This window comes from Ruditapes philippinarum, unplaced genomic scaffold (assembly GCF_026571515.1).
Source record: "Ruditapes philippinarum isolate M1 unplaced genomic scaffold, ASM2657151v2 ctg6725_1_1_1_1, whole genome shotgun sequence".
Lineage (NCBI taxonomy): Eukaryota > Metazoa > Mollusca > Bivalvia > Venerida > Veneridae > Ruditapes > Ruditapes philippinarum.
Genome location: NW_026864025.1, coordinates 20,160 through 32,398, shown reverse-complemented (window position 1 = coordinate 32,398; position 12,239 = coordinate 20,160). Strand labels below are relative to the sequence as shown.

Here is a 12,239-nt window from a genome sequence, read left to right as displayed (position 1 = left end):
TGAAAACGTTCTATAATTTTGTTAGTTTGTTCTATATAATTTTGTAAACATACTAGCATTTTCCTGATATGAAAGAGTTTGTCAAGTTAATGAAGGCTGTGATTGAAATTTTGCAAGTTATGTAGGAATGCACTGTGGACGGTATCGTATATATGCGCAACAGTCGAAGTAGTGATATCATTTTGGGGGTGGGGACAGAAGAGCAAAAATATTCTAAAAAATGTTGATTCAAAGCATTGCAGGTGATACGAAGAAGTGTATAAATAATTTGCTTTTGTAATTTGACGTCATATATGGAAATATTTAGGCGTCCTAGTACATTTGTATTTCAGATATGAATATTCAAGAAAGATTGAAATAAAGACATTAAAGGGCCATTCCGTACATGAATTAACTATTAACTTGTGAGAGGTAACGATTAGGGCAAGAAACAGATGTGGTAGAGAGTAGTATTTGAGGGTATTCCTCCGTCTTGTGTTTTTGCGCACACCTTTTCGGTGTAAATCAGGATTTGGTATACGAGATGTATAGACCCTGAAAGCATACCTTTTACCCAAAAATATAGTAATTAAGGTGTAAAAAGGGCGGTCCGAGGAACAACGCACGCTTATTAGCTAATGTTTCTTGTAATATGTTAACCGACTTAAAATAAAGGTTCTTGTATCTTGTAAATGTTCTCAGTGCCACAACTCTAGTTATGCACATTGGCCTTCAGGCTTATGTAAGAAACTGAGATAGCATACATGCTCCTATCCTGGGATATTTTCTGCTTATTCATAACATACGAGCTATTTCGTACTTGTTTTTGATAGTATCAAATATGTCGATTTGCCGAAGAGAAGCACATAAAAATCGACAGACTGGAAACAAGAACCATTGCCTAGCGGGGCCATGCTCGAACTTTTCTTATTTCTTGAGGAAAGAATGCTCCTAGAAAACATAATTTTCTTGAACAACATACATGTATAAAAATTCATATTTGACCTTAGCGGTCAATGTCATTCAAAGGTCAAGGTCACGTTTGAATTTATCATAATGTTAGTTTTGTCAGAAGCGTTCTTTTGTCCAAGAGAGAATCAGGTTCGTAAAGAAATAACAACGTTATGACAATTTAAGCAAATTTCCAAGACTTTAATGCCATTTCTATTCATGATAAGGTCAATTAAAGGTCAAGGTCATCAAAATAGTTCAACATCAAGGCAAAGATCAATTAAATCTCTTTAATTTCTTGCCACAAGAACAGTATTAGTTGAAAACAATCCATTAATTACTTGCAAAATTATAGCCGAGAGCAAAACAAAAATAAGAAATTGCAATAATTTGACCTTCAAGGTCAAGGTCATTTAAAAGTAAAGGTTAAATGTAGTTTAATCTTCTTTAAGATTTCGTCTTTATAGTTGTTGTGCTTAAAAATGAAGACAATCAATTCATAAAACAAGATTGCATTTGAGAAAAATGCTATGCCACCGCATGGTTCAAATTTCATAGCTGTACATCAAAGGACAAGAAAGTAGGTCACATCATCAAAATCTAGGTCAAAGTTCAATTTTACAACTAAAACTGCACATGGTCAAAATGTCATTGCTGTACATCATAGACAAGAAAGTAGGTCACTGTCCCCTTGGGCAAGGCATAATTTTGACCCAAGGGTTTAATAATAATCTTGATACAGCTCCACCAAACAACATTTCAAGTCAAATATCTAAGCTATAGCTTTCTCCCATTCAAAAACATTGGTTTCATTTTCTGTTTTTACTACGTGTACATAATGAGAATCACTGCCCCCGGGCAGGGCCAATTTTTGACATTTGAACAACTTTGGTAGAGGACCTATAGATGATATTATATATCAAACATCAAAGCTCTATGCCATGAACCTTCAGACAAAATTTTTTTTCTCTCACTATATGTACATTATGAAAATCAATGACCCCCAGGGCGGAACCAATTTTGACCCCAGGGCTATAATTTGAACAATCTTGCTAGAGGTTCACTACACAATGTTTCATGCAAAATATCTTAACTCTATCCTTTGTAAATTTAGAGAAGATGATTTTTTAAGTTTTAACAATAAACATATAAGATAAACCTATGGCTCCCAGGGGTGGGGCTAATTTTGACACAAGAGGCAAAATTTGAACAACTTTGGTAGAGTACCTTTAGATGATATTATTTAACAAATAGTAAAGCTCTAAGCTTTGTACCTTCAGACAATAATATTTTTTACTATATGTTTATATTGAAATCAATGACCCCCAGGGCGGGGGCAATTTTGGCCCCAGGGCTATAATTTGAACAATCTTGCTAGAGGTTTACAACACAATGTTTCATGCAAAATATCTAACCTCTAGCATTTGTCAATTGCTAGAAGAATTTTTTTAAAGTTTTTACTATATACATTTAAGGAAAACCAATGACCCCTGGGGCAGGGCTGATTTTGACCCCAGGGCTATAATTTGTACAATCTGGGTAGAGCTCTACCAGACAATGCCTTATGCAAAACATCTAAGCTCTAGGCCTTTTGGGTCTTTACAAGAAGGTGTTTTAAGTTTTTACTATATGTACATATAGCGAAAATCAATGACCCCGGGGCAGGGCCGATTTTGACCCAAGGGCTACAATTTGAACAATATTGGTAAGGGTCTACCAGATGATGCCTTATGCAAAAAATCTAAGCTGTAGGCCTTTTGGGTTTTTACAAGAAGGTATTTTAGGTTTTTACTATATGTACATAGTGAAAATCAATGACCCCCGGGGCGGGGCCAATTTTGACCCCAGGGCTATAATTTGAACAATCTTGTTAGAGGTCTACCAGACAATGCCTTATGCAAAATATCTAAGCTCTAGGCTTTTTGGTTTTTACAAGAAGGTATTTTAGGTTTTTACTATATGTACATAGTGAAAATCAATGACCCCGGGGCAGGGCCAATTTTGACCCAGGGCTATTATTTGAACAATCTTGTTAGAGGTCTACCAGACAATGCCTTATGCAAAATATCTAAGCTCTAGGCTTTTGGGTCTTTACAAGAAGATTTTTTAAATTTATTTTTTATAATTCCTTTTGGTTGCCATGGCAACCAGATTTCTGCATGGAATGAAATTCTTTGAACAACTTTGGAAGCCCTTCACCCAAGGAACAATCCTGCCAAGTTTGATTGAAATTGGACTAGTGGTTTTTCACAAGAAGATTTTTTAAGTTCACTATATAATCCATATAACACACACACACACATACACACAGGTGAATCGCTATATGCCATCGCATCGCAGATGCTGCGGTTATGCCACCGCATCGCAGATGCTGCGGTGGCATAAAAACAAAGTTACAGTCAATTACAGCAAAATGAACCAAAATTCAATTATTTATGTAAAGGTCATTTATAAATGAAGGTCAAGTTCAGTCTGGTCAACTTGAAGGTCTAAACCAAAAGGGTTTGTGTTGTGTCCAAGTATGAATGCAATTCATTCAGAAATTAAAAAATTATGATTGGATGGCAACCGAAATTTGACTGTAGCAATAGATCTTTGTTTCTTCAAAAAAGTCCAGCAAATGGTATTGCAACAAAGTGAAAAAGGACTTTTCTGCTGTTGTTAGGGTCAAAACTGACATGATAGTTTCTGACTTGTACGTTAAGTCATTTCGCTACTTTAAATATATAGAATGAACACAATACAGATAGTCATGCTCACAAATGCTGCACCTTACTGGTTACTTAGGTGGATACAGTACATTATTTAAGTGGAAACTGTAGATGCCAGTTTTTTAATTTATTCATTTTTTTTTGCTCTAAACTTACCTATAAGTTCCCTTACATGGCTGATAGAACAGTAGGGAGAAATATAGGGTAGTTACTAAGTGTATCCCGTTGTGAAAGAAGGGGCATCACAATGATCATATTATACAATTATAGGTCTTTAGGCTTCTACTTAAATATTTGTATACAGGGAATCATTCTTATTCTTCAGCAGGCAAGCAAAAATAAAAAATCACTTCAAAAACTCTTTATTAACTTTTTATTAAATTAAACGTTGTTGTTGTATTTTTCTTTAACAAAGTCCATAAAAAGAAATCCTTTTAAATATCAAAATTCTTCAAAATTTAATATTTCTACCAGATATAACTTTAATATCACTGGGCAATTGTCACATGTAATGATTACTGCCAGTTTAAAAACAGTAGCCAAAGAAGATCAACAAATCAAAAACTGTTCACATTTAATTCATGTATTGTTTTTTTTCCCTCAAATTTTCTGTATCCATCAAATCACACAATCATATAACGGTAATAAAAGAATAACTAAATACATTGTCTAATTGTAACACTCTCTGGTTGGGTCATCTACATCCTCTATGCGACGTACTGAAATATAAAAGATTTTTTTTTTTTAGTGATATGAAATACATGTATAAAAGTTATATGATCAATTAGTGTCATTTAAGTTCTACTCAGTCAGAGGTACTAGTATGGATTAAGAATTTATTACGTCGATTAAGAATTTATTACCAGAGGGGTCAAAAAATTTCTACAAAGGGTAATTCATATACGTGTACCAAAGGGGGAGTTAACATTTTACTAGTTTTCCTGATAGGGTTAGGAGTCAAAACTTTGCTGGTATCCACTTGTGAAATTGTAGCTAAAAAATGTTTGATAGTATCCTAATCTCAGAGGGCTTCCAAATACTTGCCTAATCCGAGGAGGGGTCATGGCCTCTGGATACATTGTTGAAATTGTATGTGCATGAGGTAACACAGAAATGTGGAATCAAGGAATCATTTACTTAACATCATAATATTACACTTCATTCTTTCTTTTATTTAAATAACCAATTAACATTTTGTAGTGAATATTAACAGAGGAACTCAATGATGTTTCCTCAAACACTACAACAGTTATTGAAAGAATTCCATCAAACTTTTAACTGTTAAGAGTTCCTTCCCTGTGAACTAATGTACACATACCAACCCTACTAATTTTTATATCTGGATACTAAATGAAAATAGCTTCTTTATTATTAATATATGCAACATACATGTGAACTCTCCCACTTTAAGTGTGACACTCCCACTTTTTCCAGCCATATTTTCAAAGATTTTTCTTAAAATAAGGGGTATTTTTACAAATTAAAGAAATCTCCCTATTTCTGATGACAGTACTTCCTTCTTTGTTTATTGCAAATTTTAAAATTTCTCTCTTTTTGAAGAAATATCTCCCACTTGATCACTTTCCCACTTGATCATCAAAAAAAGTTCATATGTATGATGCAATGGTGTTCAAAATAGCTAAATAGGATACATCTTTCAATACTATTCAATACATAAATAGATGTAAAGTTACAAAAATTATGGAAATACAAATATTAATATAAAATGGGTTGGGCTACAAGATATTACATAATAAGCAATAGCCCTCCACAAAGAGTGTAAGTTTTATATTTATTCAGGTACTTTTCATGCAATTAATTACATATCAAGAGCTGTAAACCAAGTGACGAATGCCCCCGAAAAGGTTTCTTAAGCATGCAGGTATTATGAAAAGAAAAGAGAATGAAAGTAACTAATCGCTGAATATTGTTCTTTGTATTATTGTACCTGTAATCTCTTATTGTGATAGCATGAACCTTTAAAATATAAGTGTGACCTTGACCTTTGAAGAAGGGACTTGGTTCCTGGACGCGACAAAATGTTGTTATCAGATAAACATTTGTGCCAAATTATTTCAAAATCCCTCAATGCATGACAAAGTACAGTCTGGACATGATTGTTGTGTAAGTGGGGACACACAGACAGACAGACATGAGCCTTAGCTGCGACACATTGTCTTGATGTGCTGGACATTTGTGCCAAGTTTTTTCAAAATCCTTCCATGCATGACAAAGTTACAGTCTGGAAATGAATGTGTATCTTCAAACCCTTCTTGAGAGAATGAAAACCTTCAAATTATAAGTGTGACCTTGATCTTGAAGGTAGGGACATGGAACTTTGTAGCGACATGTCCTCTTGATGTGGTAGACATTTATGCCTAGTTATTTTGAAATCCTTTGATGCATGACAAAGTTACAGCCCAGACACGAATGTGGGTACCTATAAACTCTAATGTGATAAAGTGAACTTCAAAATGGTAGTGTGACCTTGACCTTGAAGGTAGGGACATGATTATTGAACACGACACATCGTCTTGATGTTGTAGACATTTATTCCTAGTTACTTTAAAATCCTTCCATGCATGACAAAGTTACAGCCTGGACACGATTGTGTGTATTAATTCTAATTGTGATAATGTGAAACTTCAAAATGTTAGTGTGACCTTGAGCTTTGAGGTAGAGACGTAATTCTTGAACGCAACACATCGTCTTGATGTGGTAGACATTTATGCCTAGTTATTTCAAAATCATTTGATGCATGACAAAGTTACAGTCCGGACAAGAATGTGTGTACCTATTTACTTTAATTGCAATAATGTGAAACTTCAAAATGAGTGTGTAGCCTTGACCTTTGAGGTAAGGACATGGTTCTTGGATGCAACACATCGTCTTGGTAGACATTTATGCCAAGTTATTTCAAAATCCCTCAATGTATGACAAAGTTACAGTCAGGACACGAATGAAGTGGGGATGCGCAGATGGATGGACAGACGGTGCGATATATATTATGCTTCCCTTCGGGGGCATAAAAATAACATATTAATATTAAAAATCCTACCTTTGTAAGCTTCATAGCACATCTCATGAAAGTCAGGATGCAGTTTATTTTGTTTGTAGCTATATAAAGCAATTCCTGCTCCACCTGAAAATGTTGAAACAACATTATAGTGGATTTAAACATGTATATAGACAAGATATGTTTGTAAAACATGTATGCCCCCTATCAGCAGCCAATTAGTCATGTGATAAGGTTATTATGCATGACTTCTGACCCAGTGATCAAACAATTAATAAGAATAAGGGTTATCAAGTATCTACTGGTCATGACCTTAACCTTTGACTCCTTGACCCAAAACTCAATAGGGGTCATCTGCTGGTCACGACCAATCATCATACAAAGTTTGAAGTTCCTAGGCCTAAGTGTTTTTAGTTAATTGATCGGAATCCGTTTTAACATACAAGGTCAATGTGACATTGACCCCTTGACCCCACAATCAATAGGTCATCTGCTGGTCATGACCAATCACCATACCATGTTTGAAGTTCCTAGGCCTAAGTGTTTTTAGTTAATTGATCGGAATCCGTTTTAACAAACAAGGTCAATGTGACATTGACCCCTTGACCCCACAATCAATAGGTCATCTGCTGGTCATGACCAATCACCATACCATGTTTGAAGTTCCTAGGCCAAAGGGTTCTTAAATTTTTTGATTTGAAAGCATTTTACCTACAAGGTCAATGTGACCTTGCCCTTTGACCCTTAACCCCAATATCAATAGGGGTCATCTACTGGTCATGACAAATCACCATACCAAGTTTGAAGTTCCTAGAGCCTAAGGGTTCTTTAGTTATTGATCGGAAACTGTTTTTACCCAAGAGGTCAATGTGACCTTGACCTTTGACCCCTTGACCCAAAAATCAATAGGGCGTCATCTACTGATCATGACCAATCACCATATAAAGTTTGAAAGTCCTTACGCCTAAGGGTTCTTTTCGTTATTGATCGGAAACCGTTTTTTACCTACAAAGTCAATGTGACCCTTGACCTTTGACCCCTTAACCCCAAAATCAATAGGGTCATCTGCTGGTCATGACCAATCATACCATACCAAGTTTGAAGTTCCTAGGCCTAAGGGTTCTTTCGTTATTGATCGGAAATCGTTTTTACTTACAAGGTCAATGTGACCTTGACCTTTGACCCCTTAACCCCAAAATCAATAGGGGTCATCTGCTGGTCATGACAATCACCATACCAAGTTGAAGTTCCTAGGCCTAAGGATTCCTTTTGTTATTGATCAGAAACTGTTTTTACCCAAGAGGTCAATGTGACTTGACCTTTGACCCCTTGACCCAAAATCAATAGGGTCATCTACTGATCTTGACCAACCACCATACCAAGTTTGAAGTTCCTAGGCCTTAAACTTCTTTAGTTATTGATCGGAAACCGTTATTGCTTACAAGGTCAATGTGACATTGACCTTTGACCCCAAAATCAATAGGTCATCTGCTGGTCATGACCAAATCACCATACCATGTTTGAAGTTCCTAGGCCAAAGGGTTCTTAAGTTTTTGATTTGAAAAGCATTTTTACCTACAAGGTCAATGTGACCTTGCCCTTTGACCCCTTAACCCCAATATCAATAGGGGTCATACTATTGGATCATGACAAATCACCATACCAAGTTTGAAGTTCCTAGGCCTAAGGGTTCTTTAGTTATTGATCGGAAACTGTTTTTACCTAAGAGGTCAATGTGACCTTGACCTTTGAACCTCCTTGACCCAAAATCAATAGGGGTCATCTACTGTTCATGACAAATCACCATATAAAGTTGGAAGTCCTTACGCCTAAGGGTTCTTTCGTTATTGATCGGAAACCGTTTTTACCTACAAAGTCAATGTGACCTTGACCTTTGACCCTTAACCCCAAAATCAATAGGGGTCATCTGCTGGTCATGACCAATCACCATACCAAGTTTGAAGTTCCTAAGCCTAAGGGTTCTTTCGTTATTGATCAGAAATCGTTTTTTTTTACAAGGTCAATGTGACCTTGACCTTTGACCCCTTAACCCCAAAATCAATAGGGGTCATCTGCTGGTCATGACCAATCACCATACCAAGTTTGAAGTTCCTAGGCCTAAGGATTCTTTTTGTTATTGATCAGAAACCGTTTTTACCCAAGAGGTTCAATGTGATCTTGGACCTTTGACCCCTTGACCCCCAAAATCAATGGGGTCATCTACTGATCTTGACCAACCACCATACCAATTTGAAGTTCCTAGGCCTTAAACTTCTTTAGTTATTGATCGGAAACCGTTATTGGCTTACAAGGTCAATGTGACCTTGACCTTTGACCCCTTGACCACAAAATCAATAGGGATCATTCTACTGATCATGACCAATCACCATACCAAGTTTGAAGTTCCTAAGCCTTAAGGTTCTTTCGTTATTGATCGGAAACCGTTTTTGCTTACAAGGTCAATGTGACTTGACCTTTGACCCCCTTGACCCCAAAATCAATAGGGTCATCTACTGATCATGACCTATCACCATACCAAGTTTGAAGTTCCTAGGCCTTAAGGTTCTTTAGTTAATTGATCGGAAACCGTTTATGCTTACAAGGTCAATATGACCTTGACCTTTGACCCCTTGACCCCAAAATCAATAGGGGTCATCTACTGGTCATGACCAATCACCATACTAAGTTTGAAGTTCCTAGGCCTAAGGGTTCTTTAGTTATCACTCGGAAACCATTTGGTCTACGGACCGACGGACCAACGGACCGACAAGTGCAAAGCAATATACCCCCTTTTCTTCGAAATGGGGGCATAATAAAACAAAATGTTTAAAGGACCTTAAATTACGTAAAGTAAAGTTAAGACAAATTTGATGCCACTCATTAATGTTTTTTCTATTCATATTGATACTTTAGCACATACATGTACAATAAGTTTGTACATCTACCATAGTCTTCAGAATATGTGAATCTCATTTAGTGATCAATGGTATCTGATAAATATTTATATATATGTTTTACTACATGCCAAATATCTAAGCTCTGAGCATTATATAATATATAGTTTCTTAGAAAAATGTTTCCAAAATAATTTTCCAATACAATTCAATGTAACATTATTTGTGGATTTGGCAGGGTGGGGCCCCCAGTTTTTGACTTAGAGGAGAAAAGATTTTACATAATATACAGTAAAACTCAACTTTGTCTTAAACGAATATGCTTTTAATTAATGAAATGAAATTGCTTGGATGTTTGCTGCATTATTGGGACTTGTTATAATGCAGAGTTTTACTGTAATTTTTTTTTTTTTTTTTTTTTTTTTTTTTTTTTTTTTTTTTTGGGTTCCACTACAAAATGATTAAATTTTGAAGCCATTGAAAAAACCTAAACTCTAGGTCATTCAGTTTCACAGAATAGGATTTAAAATTAAATGCATTTTCTATCTACATCTATGTACTACAGTAACTCTCAAAGTGGTTGCAATTTTGAAATAATAGAAATAAGTTTCTTTTCATTCTGTTATTAATTAATTATGTGTACGGTATACTTACTAAAAACTGTCATCACAATACATGCAGCCCATACTGGATATACTGCAAGAATATTTTTGAAATACCCAACTGAAAGTAAAAAAATAACTTATTATATCTTCATATAACATGATTTTTTCATTAACTGAGATTTAAAGGGTATAAAGCTACATCTAAAATATGTTTTAAAATTAATCAACCAGTGAAATAATGGCCTATCCATAATCTTATAGTCGTTTCTTGAAATTGTTATAAAATAAAATGTCTGTTATTTAACACACATACATATTTTATGTATTAAACAGAATAAGGTTTTCCCAGAATATACTTTTATTATGCTATTATTAGGAAAATTTTATCCTTTGATCAACGGGGCAAAACAGACTTCGCACCAAATAATGCGTTTGCTTAAATCATTGGCACGCGTTATGGTACGTACTATTGTATGTTAATTGTTATAGCATTTTAAATGTTAGTATTATTTTTCTGATGATATAAAATTATTTTGTATAAATGTTTTTAAAAATGAAAACTTTAATTCGACCTTACTACTATTACTATGCCATGTATTAATTACTTTATTATCTCAATAGAATATATTTTGAGAGAGTAAAGTGCACAATTCTATGACCTGTTTCACTGAAAACAGGGTGCACCTTGATAAAAATGGTTCATTTTATATATCAAAGTCATTTTACCTCTTTCTTTTTATAAAATTATGCTTCAATGTATAGACTGCTGACATTGAAGCAACAATTGACAACCCCTAATAAAATATAAGTTTCAATGAGTAAATACAACAATATTTTAATATTGGTTTTGTCCAGTGTTTCAAAAAGTGTCTAATTCTATGTTTGTAAAGAAATAAAAATCTTGAAACATTAGTAAAGAAGTTGCAATTGCGTTCTGTAACTTTTAAATGCATTAGCTTATAGGGAATGCTGCAGACAATGAATCATCTTATATCTTCATCAATTAACATATTCTATTAAAAGCAAAGAACTTCATTTAAGTGTAGCCTTTTATGAGTACATTTTTATCAAATAAAATTGACAAACAACTTTCAAAAAATCGTAACATTTAATTACCTTTCTGTACAGACTGACTACATGTTAATGTAATGTATCCGTTCATTACATTTTCACATACTTCTGTCAAATTATTGTACATATGATTATCTGATAACATGGTAACACAGTCAAGTTATGCTGATTTATATTTATGTTTCCTTACATACAACAACAAAACATTATTGTGTTATTAATACAAAAGATGACAATGAAACATAATTATATTTGCCTTAATAAAGTTGGGAGCATAATACCCCACTGTAGGGATTTGTGAAAGCAAAAGGATTATTAAACAATATAATTCAATAGATTTTTTTTTTAAGGTTACATGTAAATTAGTCCTATAAAATGCTCAACTTTGAGATATTTTTGCTTTCTTTGCAAGCAAGCAAAATGCCAGTCAGACTTGACCGGAAATAATTTATAACAAGTTGTAAGTGGATATACATGTATTGGACTAAGGTTTTAAAACGTTTTTAACCCCATCATCCATTATGATTTTACTTAGATATTAAAAATAAAAAGGGGTAAAATGCCAATAAAACACTGTGTAAAATTACTTTATTTCCTTTTTATTTCCCTTTTTTATATATTTTCATAATATTATCCCAAAAAAAAAAAGTGTATCTTATTTTGAAAAAATTTGTTTGGGCACTGGTAGCTACAAAATTTTATTTACCTCAAATTTTGGAGACCTTATCTTCATCCCCTTTTATCTACATAATCTGCTTAAAATCTTTTTTTGTTAAAATAATGTAAACATCTTATGATTATCAATGAATTGGAGAAAATTGAGATAAAGGGAAAACCTTTGACCGTCCCTAGCTCTTATTGGGTGAAGATTTTTACTATTGGGAGGTTCAAAACCAAAACTTTTACTCTCAAAATAGATTACTTTGTTAGTACTTTAAGTTTGTATTCATAATGTTAGTTTATTCAAAGTTTTTTTTTAATTTTTGGGAAAAAATTAAAAAAAAATTTTAAT

At 34.0% G+C, this 12,239-nt stretch overlaps 1 long non-coding RNA gene across 1 annotated transcript; it reads right to left on the bottom strand.

Annotated features, from left to right (window-relative positions):
* Positions 1 to 3,997: 3,997 nt before the first annotated feature.
* Positions 3,998 to 10,341, bottom strand: LOC132724179 (uncharacterized). The gene is made up of 3 exons (XR_009624871.1): positions 10,206 to 10,341; positions 6,700 to 6,783; positions 3,998 to 4,360 (listed from the first exon to the last, which is right to left on the bottom strand). It is a non-coding gene; the product is annotated as an uncharacterized LOC132724179 (long non-coding RNA).
* Between the last annotated feature and the right edge of the window lie 1,898 nt (positions 10,342 to 12,239).